Source organism: Hevea brasiliensis, chromosome 6, assembly GCF_030052815.1.
Source record: "Hevea brasiliensis isolate MT/VB/25A 57/8 chromosome 6, ASM3005281v1, whole genome shotgun sequence".
Classification (NCBI taxonomy): Eukaryota; Viridiplantae; Streptophyta; class Magnoliopsida; order Malpighiales; family Euphorbiaceae; genus Hevea; species Hevea brasiliensis.
In genome coordinates this window covers 77,623,360-77,640,836 of record NC_079498.1, presented here as the reverse complement: position 1 = coordinate 77,640,836, position 17,477 = coordinate 77,623,360, and the positions used below count along the sequence as shown (strand labels likewise).

The 17,477-nt window shown below is 33.5% G+C and overlaps 1 non-coding gene across 1 annotated transcript; it reads right to left on the bottom strand.

Moving 5' to 3' along the window:
* Nucleotides 1-16,911: 16,911 nt before the first annotated feature.
* Nucleotides 16,912-17,018, bottom strand: LOC131181104 (small nucleolar RNA R71). The gene has a single exon (XR_009149732.1). It is a non-coding gene; the product is annotated as a small nucleolar RNA R71 (small nucleolar RNA).
* Between the last annotated feature and the right edge of the window lie 459 nt (nucleotides 17,019-17,477).

The window sequence follows — 17,477 nt, the reverse complement described above, 5'->3', positions numbered from 1 at the left end:
CCATCGGTTCACCACTCGTGATAGCTTTGTATCTTTGTCGCAGGTAAGAAGAGCATAGAGCAGTAAGTAAATTTCCTTGAAGATATATTCAGATCAGCTCCAGGTATATCATAGGTATACCCATGTACATAGGTTTTGATGTATGCATGTAATAATATGTATATAAATTATTTGAGCAGTTGTATAGAAACTCTTGTAAAATATTTTGGTATGTAATTAAATGTAAATTATTGTAAATGTAAATTTGAGATTTCATTTACTTGAATAGTTTTGTATTATATTTCTTGTATCTCAGTCTTTGAAAAATCACTGCGGATTTGAGTTGGGAAAAATGTTGTGTTGAGAAATATGTTGGAGTTGAGATTTGCAAATACATATTGAAGTGCTTTTTTACAGGTTTTCTGAAGAACTGTTTTATCCAAAATACAGAGGGCACTCTACCAAAATTTTTACAGAAATTCCAAATAATTCAAATGTGTCAATTCTATCACTTCAGTTCAAAAAGGTTTTAACACCTGTAAATAGTGCTCACCACTATAAAAGAAGTAAGAAAAGTTTTGAAAATCCCTTGTAGTGTATTTAATGGGTTATCAGTAGACGGAGTTGGTAATTCATTAGGTATACTACGGGATCATGTTATGCCTTACAGAGGGGTAGGGTGTGACAGTGTCATTAATATGTCACATTCGATAATGTTTTAGGATTGGTACGTGTTACCAAACTCAATTCTATGTATATTGCGTTTTCTTGCATTTCATTGCAATTTGCTGGATTTCGGGATACTAGTTTGACCTAGCCGGACGACCTAGTTCTCTCGGTTTTCGGGTTTCGGTCAAAACTACAAACTTGTAGATCTATGTCTTATGGAACGCGGGGCAAAATTTTAGGTCAATCCGAGTTAAGTAGACGAAGTTATGGTCATTATACTATTGCTGGTCAAATGGCATCAAATTAGGTCAATTTTAGGTCAATTTGGTCAACTTTGGTTCGGCCAGTTTTTGGACCCGAACTTGTGCAAGCTTTTTGACTTTCTTATGGTCATTTATGGGTTTTGGTGTCTTCATAAGACTTGTAGGTATGGGTCTTAACTATTCATGGTTAAAATTTCAGGTCAATTGGACCTGTTTTGAGTGAGTTATGGCCTAAACACTAACTGCTGCCCAATTGGTCAAATTTCAGGCCTCAAATTTACTCAATCCGAATTGGTCATTTTTCATATCACCTTGCAAGCAGAATTTTGGTATGCTTTCTCAATGAAAGTTGGCACATTTTGTGCCTAGTTTCACCTCCAATTGGTCTCATACCAATTGAGGTTACACATTTAAAGTTATTGACTAAATTGCATACTGCCTTTAATTACTTTGCTTATACATGTATCCATTACACATTTAATTGCTATATGTCCACTCCCCTTACAATTTCTGTTTTGGTACATTACCAAAAACCATATTCTACTTCACTTAAATGTCACTTTGGGCAGATTGCAATTATCCTCAATACACCAATTAAACTCACATTTACAAGTTCTAAGTACAATCACATATACCCTAAACATTACAAATTTTTACATACACTTACACAATCAATCTATACACATATCCATCAATTCTCAAGGTCAATATTCTGCCAATACCTTCATGAACATATACATTTATCCAAGAATCTCAAGGCTGCCGAAAACTTCCTCAACACCAAAGTATCCTACAATTCATCAATTTCCATCCAAGTGCAAAAATCACCATATACATATGGAATAATTTACTAGGATATTGAATCACCATAACCAACACAATTCCTCATCAAATATATGTACAAATATTTCATCAAATACATAACTCCATGGCTGTCCAAAATGAACATCTCAATAAATCTTCAAACCTAAAAATTTTCTTCACAAAACCAACACCCATAACATGTACACAAAGTTTAACAAAGCAATCTTCAAAAATGTAAACTTACCTTATGGTTAGAACTTGCCAAACCTTGATTAAACTTCTTAAATTTGGTATCAAGCTCTTCCTTATGATGTGTAGACAAACTTTCATGAAGGAACCTAAGTGATTGGAGTTGAAATGGAGGAGTTAGGAGAGCTCATGCAAAACGGCAATGGTGGTTTCCTCACTTCTTCAATTCAGCTAGGTTTGGTGTTTTGGAGAAGATGAACATTTCAGCTTGGATAATGGAATTACAGCTGCCCCATTATGTGTTTATTTTATTTCCTTAGTGACCCACTCACTCAATTAATCATATAATATGTTAAATTCCCACTTATTCCACATTAAATCCTTAATTCTTGTTATTTACTTTAGGTACCACCAAATTAATTTTTCATTTCATTTTCTAAGTGTAATATTATTTATTTTTAATGGAAATTTAGGTCAAAAGACAATTCGGGATGTCAAATGACCATAATGCCCCTGTTCGGGTTACATTCCCGATTTTTCGGTAACACCGGATTTTCTCTGTTTTTCGATTTCTCACTTTTCTTTGTACTAATTATTTAATTTTTCTTTGATCTTTCTAATGATATTTATTCTTCGATAAGGGTCTATTTAAGTCCTAAAAATGTTTTCCAGGGTTCCCCGCAGTCCAGGGCTAGTCAACGGTCCACGCCGTGACTTCCCGGTGCGGTCCCCCATCGCTAAGGTTCCCTGCTCGCTTAACTTGATCACATTTCTTTGCTATTATTTTCCTTTGTTTTTCTTGTGTTTTCTTTTCTTGTATTTCATTATTTTATGTCTCATCACTCATATCGAAGTGTAGTTCTAGGCATCCTAGCTGTCCGGACAACACTGGTCACCGGAGCAGTAGAACGCACTACCGAACTTTGGGGTGTTACATATACCAACACTAAAGGGCTCTAAAATGTGACATATTGGTAACATTGGAATTGACTCACTTAGAGTGCATCAAGGGTCAACATTATAAGTTGACTAATGAAATAAATTAAAAGGAATAGTACCAAGAAAATTTAGATATTCGATTTTATGGTTGGAAATAAATTCATTGAGTACTGAAACACTTTAAATTGTGTGTTTCAGTTGATAAGGATATTGAGAAGCATAAAGAACATTTAGTCAAGGCCTAGGAACGATTCAAATCAGGTTTGTGCACTACTAGTTTTTAACTGAATTTGTTCTGAATATTTCATATGATTAAATGACATATTTTTCTTATGTATTATGTTTAACAAGCATTGGATTTTATTCAATGATTATTGAAATTGTTATAGTATGTATGAATTTAGCTTTGTGAAATGGTATTTCTACAAGTATTAAGCATTGTTGTGAATTGAATAAATTATGTTTTGGAAAATTATGATAGAACATGTTTTGAATTGTAATGGGCAATTTTCTTGGAAAAATACAAATTTATGATTTGAATATTGATGAGCATAAAAATTATTGGATATTGGAATTGACTTTGAATCGAATTGTATTGTGATTTATGCTCACTAAAAGGATTGTGATATTGTTTTATATCTCACTATAGATGCTTGACTAGGTTATTACCCGTCTCTCTCATTTGTTGAGAAGACAATGGAGTTAGTTGTGTTTTGATTACCATGGTACGTGCACAGGCTTAGATTCTCCTCTTATTAGAGGTTAGATCTAAGTTTTTTTTATGTTATGGCCCTTTCAGAAAATTCATTATTGTGGTGTGTACTGTGCACGATGATTCAACCTCCCTGACCATAGGGAGTTAGAATCACCCCGAAGATGTCCCTTTCGGATTAGTCTTGCATAGTTAGTGAGATAAAGAATGGTTTTTGAGATAAAGAATGGCTTTTGAGATAAATAATGATTTTTGAATAGTAAAGAATTATGATTTCAATTATGATTTATGTATAATTGATTTTGTTGGAATGACCTTAAATGGTTAGTTATGATGTGATAAATTGAATTTCGTGATCAAAGTCATTTTATACAAATGATTTATATTATTGGCAATGAATATTTTGAGTTTTGAAATTTGATGAGTATCCAGATTTCCAAATTATTTGCTGTAATTTTTGTTAAGGTATATTATACTATGTTTTAAATTATAGTTGTGCACCACTGAGTTCACCACTCAGCGATAGCTTTGTATGCTGTCGCAGGTGAAAAGAGCATAGAGCAATTGAGTAAGCTTCTTTGAATAGACATTCAGATCAGCTCCAGATATACCCATGTACACAGGTTTTGATGTATGCATATAATAATATGTATGTAAATTATTTGAGCAGTTGTATAAAAACTCTTGTAAAATATTTTAGTATATAATTAAATGTAAATTATTGTAAATGAAAATTTGATATTTCATTTACTTGAATAGTTTTGTAATATTAATTTTGAGTCTTGTAATCAATGAAATGTTTCTTTTATGATGAGGCTGGTTTGAAAATAAATTGATTTGATTATTAAGATTGAATTGTGAGATGAAATGAAGTTATTGGAGTTGTATTTAAGAAAACATATTGGGAGTGCTTTCCTTTTCAGGTTTGAAGAACTGTTTTCTCAAAACACAGTCGGCACCTTGCCAAAATTATGAAAAAATTTTATAACACCAGATTTTGATTGATGATTTAAATTTCATGAAAATTATTTAAAAATCCCTTGTTGTATATCTAATGGGTTATCGGTAGGCAAAGTATGGTAATTCATTAGGTGTACTACAGGATCATGTTACATCTTATGGGAGAGTAGGGTGTGACAAAATTAGACACAATGGCCAACGGGCAGGCATATAGCTTGTAGAACAATCATATCAGACATATTTTGTCGATCAATGATTATTCATGTAGGCAGTGCTGCTATCTGTAGTCCCTAATTGGTATACGAATCGATCCAAACTATATACATAAGCTTAGGTTTACTTTGGACAATTAAGCATTAACAATTACTTATTAGAAATTTCATGTCAAGTTGTAGTGGGAAAGTGGGTCCTACATACCTGTTTCATGTAATTCAATCTTCAGCAAAATATTAGAGTTAAAACCCTACCATAAAATAGTTTGTCTTGTGAACCTTTCTTTAGGTTCAATTTTAATATCTTAACTTTACCTATCAATTTGTTCACTTTGTGGCTACTATTTGGCCATACTTCCTTCATAGAAGTTGTTCTTCTATGTCTTGTCTTGTTTTCCCTTTTTGAATCATGTCATTTGGATCTCTGGAACTCAAGTTATGTTCAAATAACTATAACTGGTTCATTTCCTGATTCTGGATCCTAATTCTATATCCTTAACTAGGCAGATTTTGGAGTTACATTTTACCAATTTAATTGGACATGTTGCAGTCACTTTTAAGCTTAGTGTTCTTCATAGAGTTTGTTGCCCTATATCTTATGGTCACTTGGAATTTTTTATTGCAATTTTTCAAGATTTGTAGAATTACTTATAGCTTTGATTGCAGTCACTTTTAAGCTTAGTGTTCTTCATAGATTTGTAAAATACCAATGTTGTAGACCTATGTCTTTTAGAAATTTTGCCATTGGTTTCATTGCATTTGGATTTCTATAGACCAAGTTATGGCCGCTTTGCCAAAACTGGCCAGGTAAGCCTATGTATAGCAATTTCTGGGCAATATGGTTCTGGATAGTTTTGTGACCTAAATTAGGCCAACAATTTGGTTTGGTTTAAGGCATTTTTGGGCTCTATGGTCTTCATGAAAGTTGTAGTCCTATATCTAAGCTTTCAAATGGAATAAAATTCAGGTCATTTGGACCTGTTTAGAGGGAGTTATGGCCAAACGAATGTGTGCTGTTTATTTGGTCAATTTTCTGGGTTCACTATAAGGTCATCCAAATTGGGACAACAATTTGGTCAAGTTATGGATAGAATTTGGGCATGGTCTTTTCATGAAAAATGAAGCATTTTAGGTTTAGTTTCATCTTCAATTGGACTCATACCAATTGGAGTAACACAATTTCAGTTATGGCTCAAAACATTCACTGGATTTTCAAAGTCTCAACCTGCATGGAAAATATACACTTCAAAATTTCATTTCCTCCAACTCCCAAACTACAAATTGACATTCATAGCACTTCTAAACATTATCAATTCATCTCACAAAATCAAATTCCAGCAAATACACAAAGTCTCCAATAATTGGGTTAAAACCCTAACTCCAATTTGTCAATCACAACATACACATGCAATCAAAATTCTAACACATACAACTTCATCTACTTATTGATCAACATCACTAAATACCATTTACATGCATGAAAGTATTAAACTCCCATGTTTCTCAAGACTATCAAAATCTAGGGTTCTTAAATATTCATCATTTTCTTCAAATTTCTTATCATACCAACTCATTTCAACATGCTTAGTATGATTAAAGAAGAGAGGTAAGATAATTCATGCACTAACCTTTAATGGCAGCTTCTCAACCTTGTAAAAACTTCAAGATTTCTTCTTTTCTTGGCTGCCTATAAACTTCCCAAGGTGTGGGGACTAATTTTAGTGAAGTGAACTTTGAGTTTTATGTTGAGAATGGGAGGGATTTGAAACTTGAAAGAGGAAATTCGTGGAGGAAGATAGGGAATTAGGTTTCGGCCATTGGAATAAAATGAGGAAGAAGATGAAGTTAGTGGATGCATTTTTGTCCTTATGCCTATTTATACTCCACTAAGAATCACTAAGAATTAGTTTATTAATTTCAAAACCTAAAGTTTTAATATTCCTAATAATTCCTCCTTATGTTTCCTTTAATTATATTACATATAGTTTCATATTTTTATGGGATTTTCAAAATTTAAATATCACTCATTTTAATGGACATTTAGGTCAAAAGTCAACTCTAGGTGCTAAATGACCAAAATGCCCCTCTTTGGGTTATAGTCAATTTTTTTTCGGTAATACCGACTAAATTCTTGACCCTACAGTTCCTTTAATTTTATACTGTCTACCTTATTTTTATTTTCACCTGTACCAATTAACTAAATTTTCTTTGACATTTTCAATGTCATTTATACCTCAGTAAGAATTTAATTAAATCTTGGAAATTATTTCCTAGGGTTCCTCACAAGTTTGGGGTCGTCAACTGTCTATGCAGTGACTTCCCGGTACGGTCACCCATCGCCGTGGTTCCGGCTCCTTTAACCTAGTGATACACTTGTATTTTATAGATGTTTTAAGCACATTTGTATACTATCTCATAGCATTTAGGTAAGTAATCTCATGCATAGTAATTAATTTTATTAGTTTTTGTAATTTCTATTTCCAGGCTCTAAATTCCATGTTTTTGCAGTATTTCAGGTGTTATGGTGAAGCCCCAGTGCATAAGAGTCCGAAAGGAAACTTGGAAAGGCCAAAGGATTGTGAAAAGCTGCTGATACACCTTGCACAGGTCTTGTAAGCAAAGCCACAGACCCATGTAACCTTTTGCCAATGCAAGACTTTGCCATTCTGCTCCAGTAAGTTACACGGTCAGGGGCCATGTAGTGACACATGGGCTGTGTATCATGCGGCAGCCAGTTTCCTAACCCGAATTCCCGCTTTTATTTACACATTCAAAACAGACTCCTAAGGCTTTTTGGACTCAAAATGACCTAACCCTAGAACAACTATTATAAATAGAAGCAGAAAATATCAAGAAAAGAGGGATCAATATTTTTACAGAGTTTTTTAGGAGTTTCAGAAGAGTGCTCGCTCCTGCACTCTCTTCAGCCGTCTTGAGGAGAAGAATATCAGTATCAAGGAGGAGTTTTTCAGTCGATGTTCCACAAAATCAAAACTGCAAACCCTCTTTGGTTTTTTCATTTCATTTCCTTAAACGGATTTTTATTGTTTTTTACTTAATTTTTATTATGTTTGCTGAACTCACTATGAGTGAGTAACTTTCATATTCTAGAATTGGGAGAGTAATGCTTGTAATCATTATTATGGATAAACATTAAGTTTTATTTATTGGATTTGAGATTTGTTCCTTGATTTAATTTCTTATGATCTTAATGCATGCTATGTATTGGTACCCACCTAGTATTGATTATAGATATTAATTCAAGGACTGAAAGGTGAAGATTAATATTAAAAAATCAAGATTTTAAACCTTGGAAATTTGACCTAGAGATAGGCTGATAAACTTTGTAGAGTTTCAAAATTAATCAAAGATCTTAAGGGGTTTAATTAATTTAATCACCACGAAAGTAGGGTTTAGGTTGATTCAAACACACGTTGGGTGCTTTGAGAGAGGACCTAAGATATCTTAGGATTAATTTCCATCAAGGCAACTGATTCTCAATCCAATGAATAAACGAAGTCACATCCATAGTGAGATTCAAGTGTGAAATCTTAATTCCAGAATCATTTCAAAATAGATTATCCAATTTAGACTTATTATCCTTTTTATCCCAGCTTTCAAAATAGACAAATTTTATTTGACTGCCTAGACAGCTAAGATTACTATGTAGATTGGTACTTACTAATCACATTCCCCGTGGGACGATACTCTACTCACTACTTTATTACTTGTTAGCGATCCGTGCACTTATGGGGTTGTAAAACTAGCGAAACAAGTTTTTGGCGCTATTGCCGGGCAATTTGGCTTTTGTAATATCGAGCGATAGGCAATTTAGCTGATTTAGGCAATTATATTTATTATCTAATTTATTTGATTTGTTTTATTTCTTTTCTTTTCTCTCAGGTGCCTGAATTGGTATATGACCAGAACAAGGCCAGAAGAAGAAATCTCGGACTATGATCCCAAAATCGATAAAACTCTGAGAGCCATCAGGAGGGAAAGGAAACATCAAAAGCACTGAAACACCCCTCACCCGACTACAGTATAGCCGAGCAAGGCATGCTACATTCGGTGCCGGAGCACCCAATCTTATTTTATTTTATTCCTTTAATAATTTGATCTCGTTATATTTTAATATCAATTATTTTTCTACGGAGAAACCTATGGAGTTTCTCCTATTATATTACCAGTTGACGTATTTCACTATTCACCTGTTTGAAATTTTCAATAATATTTTCAAATAAAGATCTCATCCATGCTCATCATTTCTGATAGTGTTCATACATTTTGATTCTTATTCATTACCATGAATATTCATTCATGCTCATTTCATATATCAAAATTTTCAAATTTTCATTAATTACATAATTTAAAATTTACATAATATACAAATTAATTACAATTCCATAATTTATATTTCAACATAATAACTAATTATAAAAACATAAAATAACTTTTGTGAGCCCTATCTACATGCATTGCTGAGGAGGTGACAACTTGAACACTTTTGAAACTTCTGCAGATCTGGACTTCAAAATCCCAGTCTAATATCCACTGGGTTTTGCCTTCAGCACCTGCGCGAAGGAAACAAATCCATTACGCTAAGCATTTCTACTTAGTGGTACAATAATATAACAAGAAATAATGTATACAAATAAAGAAAGAATCAAGAATTCTAAATATTCAAGTATCAATTTGATTTAAAATGACATTTCTAGTATCAACTATCTTATATGCTAATTCGTTCCTCTTTGGAAGTACTGAGTTTATAGCCTTACTGTAATAATATTTAATATACATTTTATTCTAGGAGTATTGTATTTGAGGTCTCTCTACGATTCTGTAAATTGTATTTTTGTTATGTTTCTATTGCTAATCTCTTTTTCACATTTTATTTAATACTTTCTAATGTTTTTTAATTGCTAATATGCTTAAATAATTTCAATAATTTACACTGCCCAGGTAACCTATGACAGGCAGACTAAACTGGATAATAGGTCATTGGCACTGGACACCGTGGTGCCTCAAGCCGTCATACCATGGGACGTGGAACTTCAACCACGTATGCAATTAGTATGGCTAAAAAGCCATGATAACACATAATCGGGCAAAAAAGCCATGAGTGCGGGCATAAAGCCATGAATACATGCATAAAACCTTTCGCAGTACTGCTAAAACAATACCCTATTAGCAAGCCAATCTATCCAATCTCACACACGTGTCTAGGCAATACATGGGCACATTAGTACCATTAAATGTTCATAAGTTTCATTATTTCATTTTAGGTTCTAATTATAATTTCTAGCATTTTAATCTTTTTCATAATAGAAACATAAATCTCCAAGTATAATATTTACATAATTTACGCATTCATCATAATTTATATAGTCATTATATTATCCATATTGATCACAATTCAAAACAATGGTTCACATGTACCATTGTATTTAAGACTATTTTCCTTTCTCATTTATACATTCAAAAATCTACTTATGTAATTACAAATTTTATATTTCAAGTTGAATTACTAATATTTTATGAATTCTATTTGTGATTGGCATATAAGCCCTAATTACCTATTCACATCAATTAGGTGACTTACTGTTAATGTTTCAATCAATCCATGAACATTTCATGGATTTCAAATTTATGGCCTTAATTTTGTTCTAACAATTGTGACTAAGATGCATAGTCCACATTTGTCATACAATTCTAAGCATTTAAGCTTAGAATTGGTTCTAGGTCTTCATCTTAATTTGCTAACCATTTTGATTACTATTCACCTTACTAGTCAACCAAAATGTTGACTATTTCATACTTAATGGACATGTTAATTCTAATTACACCAAGATCCCATATTTTGAGTTTTACATTTGTTAGTATTAATTGTCAATTGCAATTTAAGGTCCCCTAGATGTATTTCTAAATTTTCAGTTTTGACTACTTAAGTTTACAATTCTATTAGACAATTCTACAGTGGAAACTGGGCTAACTTTTCTACATCAAAGTTGTTCCTTATTGTGTCTTCTTTAATTCCCTTTTTGAATCACTCCATTTGGAGTTTTCTAGCTCAAGTTATGCTAATTTCTTTAGGACTGGCCGGATTGGCATCTACCTAGAATTTCTGTGCAGAAATGGTTCTGGCAGTTTTGATACACTGATTTTGGTTAGCAATTCAGATGGTTATGGTCAGAATTTGGTTTGGTGTTCTTCATAAAATGTTCTAAATTGTCTAAGCTTTTCATTGATATAAATTTTAGGTTAATTGAACACTTCTACACTGAGTTATGGCCAAATGAACAAACACTGTTCATTTGGTCACTTTTACCAAGTCTATAATTGGTTACCCAGATTTGGCCAATTTTTTAGGTCATCCTAAGTTTATTTTCTGGGCAAGGTTTCTCCATCAAAGTTGTGTCATTATGTGTCTAGTTTCATATCCACTTAGTCTTGTACAAATTGACCCTACACAACTCAAGTTAAAGCTGCCCAACCTTGCTGGACTCACATATAGTCCTGCAGGTCACTTAAGATAGCACCTCTAACCTCAATTCCCATGGCACAATTCACTTGATTTCCTACTCAAACACAATCAAATGGTCACTAATTGACCATTAGAACTTCCTTTCACCACTACATGAGCAAAATCATGAATTTGTTGCCTAAACCCTAACCCTAAATTTCAATTTTCCTACTCATGCATAACACTTGGACTTCAACCACTAATCCATACACACTCCTCAAACACCATCATTAAACCAATTTAATTCAGTTTAAATCATCAAAATCATCACTCACTTCAAGCTGCCAAAATTCATGATTGGTTATACATACATATTTTCTTTTATTCTTCAACAAATTGAACTCAATTTAGCTTTCTAAACAAAAGATAGGAAGGAAGGAAAGAAGTATATGCACTAACCTTGTTTGATGGAGTTTCTAAGCTTCTAAAACTCTTTCTTTTCTCTTCCTTTTTGCTGCCTCAAGCTTGCTCTAGTTGCAAGGATAAATTTTAGTGAAGTAAGCTAGTGATTTTATGGTGAAATGGAGAGGGAAATGGAGCTTAGTTGAATTGACAATGGTAGAGGGTGTAAAAGAGGGAGATTCGGCTGGGTTGAAGAAGATAGCATATTGTTTCTTTCAATTTTTCTGCCCATTTTATGCTTTTAATTAAGTTTATAGATAGGTGTCACAATATGATTGGGTGGGGGCATTTTAGTGACATCATGTGATGTCAGAATTCCAAATTTCCTTCATTTTCTTTCCTTTTCTTTTCTACTCGTTTTCAATTAAATTTTTAGCAATATTTATTCACATTTTATGTCATAATAATTATTTACTTAACTGGACAAGTCGGCCAAAAATCATCTCTATAGACGAAAATGACCAAAATGCCCTTCGTTTGGCTTATCGAGCCAAAATTGTCTGTACTGATTGAAAAATTTTTCTAAGCCTTTTCTTGGCATTCTAATTCCATAGAAACCTCAATGACTCTTCTCTGGAGTCCCAAAAATTATTTCATGAATTTTCTCTCGGGTTTAGGGCTCCTAGCTGTGAAGACAATAACTTTCCACTAGATTACCCATCGCTAGGGCACCGGCTCATTTAACTTGGTTGTATTTTATTTCTAAAATTTTTCCTAAATTTTTCTTATTAATATTTGAGTTATTTATGATTCCTCACTCTAATCTAAATATTTTTCCAGACGTTTTAGCTGTCCGGACCGACACTGGTCACCGGAACTGTAGAATGTACAGAATGGCTACAGTGAGGATGTTATAACTCTTCCCCTCTAATTTAAATTTCATCCTTGAAATTTACCTGACTTAAGTAATGGTGGAGTTGCTACCTCCTTGCTTCTTCCCTTACAAGAGAAAACAGATCGGCATTAGTGTCACCTCGACACATATGATTGCAATGTATGTTATGCACATTATCTTATTCTATCTATCTATGCCTAGGAACGCCTAAACCGTGCTCTGATACTAATAAATGTAACACCCCTCACCCGACTACAGTGTAGCCGAGCATGGTGTACTACATTCGGTGCCGGAGCACCCTATCTTATCTTACTTTATTCCTTTAATAATTTGATCTTGTTATATTTTAATATCAATTATTTTTCTATGGAGAAACCAGCGGAGTTTCTCCTATTTTATTACCAGTTGACGTATTTCACTATTTACCTATTTGAAAATTTCAATAATATTTTCAAATAAAGATCTCATCCATGCTCATCATTTCCGATAGTGTCCATACATTTCGATTCTTATTCATTACCATGCATATTCATTCATGCTCATTTCATATATCAAAATTTTCAAATTTCCATTAATTACATAATTTACAATTTACATAATATATAAATTAATTACAATTCCATAATTTATATTTCAACATAATAACTAATTATAAATACACAAAATAACTTTTGTGAGCCCTATCTACATGCATTGTTGAGGAGGTGACAACTTGAACACTTCTGATACTTCTGCAGATCTTGACTTCAAAATCTCAGTCTAATATCTACTGGGTTTTGCCTTCAGTACCTGCGCGAAGAAACAAATCCATCGCGCGAAGCATTTATGCTTAGTGGTGCAATAATATAATAAGAAATAATGTATACAAATAAAGAAAGAATCAAGCATTCTAAATATTCAAGTATCAATTTGATTTAAAATGACATTTCTAGTATTAACTATCTTATATGCTAATTCGTTCAACTTTGGAAGTACTGAGTTTATAGCCTTACAGTAATAATATTCAATATACATTTTATTCTAGGAGTATTGTATTTGAGGTCTCTCTACGATTCTGCAAATTGTATTTTTGTTATGTTTCTATTGCTAATCTCTTTTTCACATTTTATTTAATACTTTCTAATGTTTTATAATTGCTAATAGGCTTAAATAATTTCAACAATTTTCATTGCCCAAGTAACCTATGATAGGCTGACTAAATTGGATAACAGGTCATTGACACCAGACACCGTGGTGCCTCGGGTCGTCATACCATGGAACGCGGAACGTCAACCACGTATGCAATCAGCATGGCTAAAAAGCCATGATAACACATAATCGGGCATAAAAGCCATGAGTGCGGGCATAAAGCCATGAGTGCGGGCATAAAGCCATGAATACAGGCATAAAGCCTTTCGCAGTACTGCTAAAACAATACCCTATTGGCAGGCCAATTTATCCAATCTGACACATGTGTCTAAGCAATACATGGGCATATTAGTACAATTAAATGTTCATAAGTTTCATTATTTCATTATATGTTCTAATTATATTTTCTAGCATTTTAATCTTTTTCATAATAGAAGCATAAATCTCCAAGTCTAATAGTTACATAATTTACGCATTCATCATAATTTATATAGTCATTATATTATCCATATTGATCACAATTCAAAACAATGGTTTACATGTACCATTGTATTCAAGATAATTTTCCTGTCTCATTTATACATTCGAAAATCTACTTATGTAATTACAAATTTTATATTTCAAGTTGAATTACTAATATTTTATGAATCCTATTTGTGATTGGCATGTAAGCCCTAACTACCTATTCACATCAATTAGGTGACTTGCTTTTAATGTTTCAAGCAATCCATGAATACTTCATGGATTTCAAATTTATAGCCTTAATTTCATTCTAACAATTGTGACTAAGATGCATAGTTCACATTTGTCATACAATTCTAAGCATTTAAGCTTAGAATTGGTTCTAGGTCCTCATCTTAATTTGCTAACCATTTTGATTACTATTCACCTTACTAGCCAACCAAAATGTTGACTTTTTCATACTTAATGAACATGTTAATTCTAATTACACTAAGATCTCACATTTTGAGTTTTACATTTGTTAGTATTAATTGTCAATTGCAATTTAAGGTCCCCTAAATGCATTTCTAAATTTTCAGTTTTGATTACCTAAGTTTACTATTCCATTGGACAATTCTACAGTAAAAACTGGGCTAACTTTTTTTCATCAAAGTTGTTCCTTATTGTGTCTTCTTTAATTCACTTTTTGAATCACTCCATTTGGAGTTTTCTAGCTCATGTTATGCTAATTTCTTTAGGACTGGCTGGATTAGCATCTACCTGCAATTCAGGCGTAAATGGTTCTGCGCTTTGATACACGACTTTGGTTAGCAATTCAGATGGGTTATGGTCAGAATTTGATTTAGTGTTCTTCATGAAAGTTGTTCTAAATTGTCTAAGCTTTTCATTGATATAAATTTTAGGTCCATTGAACATTTCTACACTGATTTATGGCCAAATGAACAATTCATTTGGTCACTTTTACCAGGTCCATAATTGGTTACCTGGATTTGGCTAATTTTTTAGGTCATCCTAAGTTTGTTTTCTGGGCAAGGTTTCTTCATCAAAGTTGTGCCATTATGTGTCTAGTTTCATGTCCAATTGGCCTTGCACCAATTGAACCTACACAACTCAAGTTAATGCTGGCCAACCTTGCTGGACTCACATCCAGCCCTGTAGGTCACTCAAGGCAGCACCTCTAACCTCAATTCCCATGGCACAATTCACTTCATTTCCTACTCAAACACAACCAAATGGTCACTAATTGACCATTAGAACTTCCTTTCAGCACTACATGAGCAAAATCATAAATTTGTTGCCCAAACCCTATCCCTAAATTTTTAATTTTCCTACTCATGCATAACACTTAGACTTCAACTTCTAATCCATACACACTCCTCAAACACCATCATTAAACCAATTTAATTCAGTTTAAATCATCAAAATCATCACTCACTTAAAGCTGCCAAAATTCATGATTGGTTATACATACATATTTTCTTTTATTCTTCAAAAAATTGAACTCAATTTAGCTTTCTAAATAAAAGATAGGAAGGAAGGAAAGAAGTATATGCACTAACTTTGTTTGATGGAGTTTCTAAGATTCTAAAACTCTTTCTTTTCTCTTCCTTTTTGCTGCCTCAAGCTTGCTCTAGTTGCAAGGATAAATTTTAGTGAAGTAAACTAGTGATTTTATGGTGAAATGGAGAGGGAAATGGAGCTTAGCTGAATTGACAATAGTGGAGGGTGTAAAAGAGGGAGATTCGGCTGGGTTGAAAAAGATAGCATATTGTTTCCTTCAATTTTTCTTCCCATTTTATGCTTTTAATTAAGTTTATAGATAGGTGTCACAATATGATTGGGTGGGGGCATTTTAGTGACATCATGTGATGTCATAATTCCAAATTTCCTTCATTTTCTTTCCTTTTCTTTTCTACTCATTTTCAATTAAATTTTTAGCATATTTTCTCACATTTTATGTCATAATAATTATTTGCTTAACTAGAAAAGTCAGCCAAAAGTCATCTCTAAAGACGAAATGACCAAAATGCCCTTCGTTTGGCTTATCGAGCCAAAATCATCTGTACCGATCGAAAAATTTTTCTAAGCCTTTTATTGGCATTCTAATGCCATAGAAACCTTAATGACTCTTCTTTGGAGTCCCAAAAATTATTTCATGAATTTTCTCCCGGGTTTAGGGCTCTTAGCTGCGAAGACAACAACTTTCCACTAGGTTACCCATCGCTAGGGCACCGGCTCATTTAACTTGGTTGTATTTTATTTTTAAAATTTTTCCTAAATTTTTCTTATAAATATTTGAGTTATTTATGATTCCTCACTCTAGTCTAAAAATTTTTCCAGACGTTCTAGCTGTCCAGACCGACATTGGTCATCGGAACAGTAGAATGTGCGGAATGGCTATAGTGAGGGTGTTACAAGCACGATCAAGAAAATCCTAAAATTCCAACCATGGCTGATAATAATGACAGGCCAAGACTTTTGAAAGACTACAGAGCTCCATCTGTTTAAGGATTTCAGCCTAGTGTCACAAGACCCATAATGGAAGCCAACAACTTTGAGTTAAAACCAGCATGACTTCAAATGATTCAATAAACCCGGTTTGGAGGTTCACTAACAGAAGATCCACACTATCACCTCTAGTGCTTTCTTGCCCTATGTGAAATGTTTAAGATGAATGGAATGTCTAATTAAGCTATAAGACTTAGAGCATTCCCATTCTCCCTTCGAGACAGAGCAAGAAAGTGGTTACTTTCTCAACCAGCTGGAACGTTCACCACTTGGGAAAACCTCTCGTAAGCTTTCTAGCAAGGTATTTCCCACCTACAAAGACTGTAAGACTGAGGCTTAAGCTCAACACCTTCAGACAAAAGGAAGGTGAATCACTCTGTGATGCATGGGAAAGATATAAGGACCAGCAGAGGGAATGTCCACAGCATGGCATAGAGGATTGGCTACTAGTGCAAAATTTTTATAATGGGTTAATACCCTCTACAAGGAGCACAGTAGATTCGGCTACAGAAGGTGACCTAATGGAGAAAATAGTGACACAAGCACTTGAACTTCTAGAGAGGGTCACATATCACAACTGAAAATGGTCAAATGAAAGGGGAAATGCAAGGAGAATAGCAAGGGTCCTAGAAGTGAATGCCCTAAGAATGATAAATGCTCAATTTGATAAGCTCATAAGGAGACTCGACATAATGCAAGCCAATGCAGTTGGTACAATCAACCAGCATTGTGATGACTATGGAGGAGGATATACAACCTCAGAATTCAATAGCTTCAATGAACCCTCCATAGAACAAACGAACTATCTTAATAACAGGGAAAACTTCAACCAGAGGCAGCCCAATAATCCATATTCATACACATATAACCCTGGATGGAGGAACCACTCAAA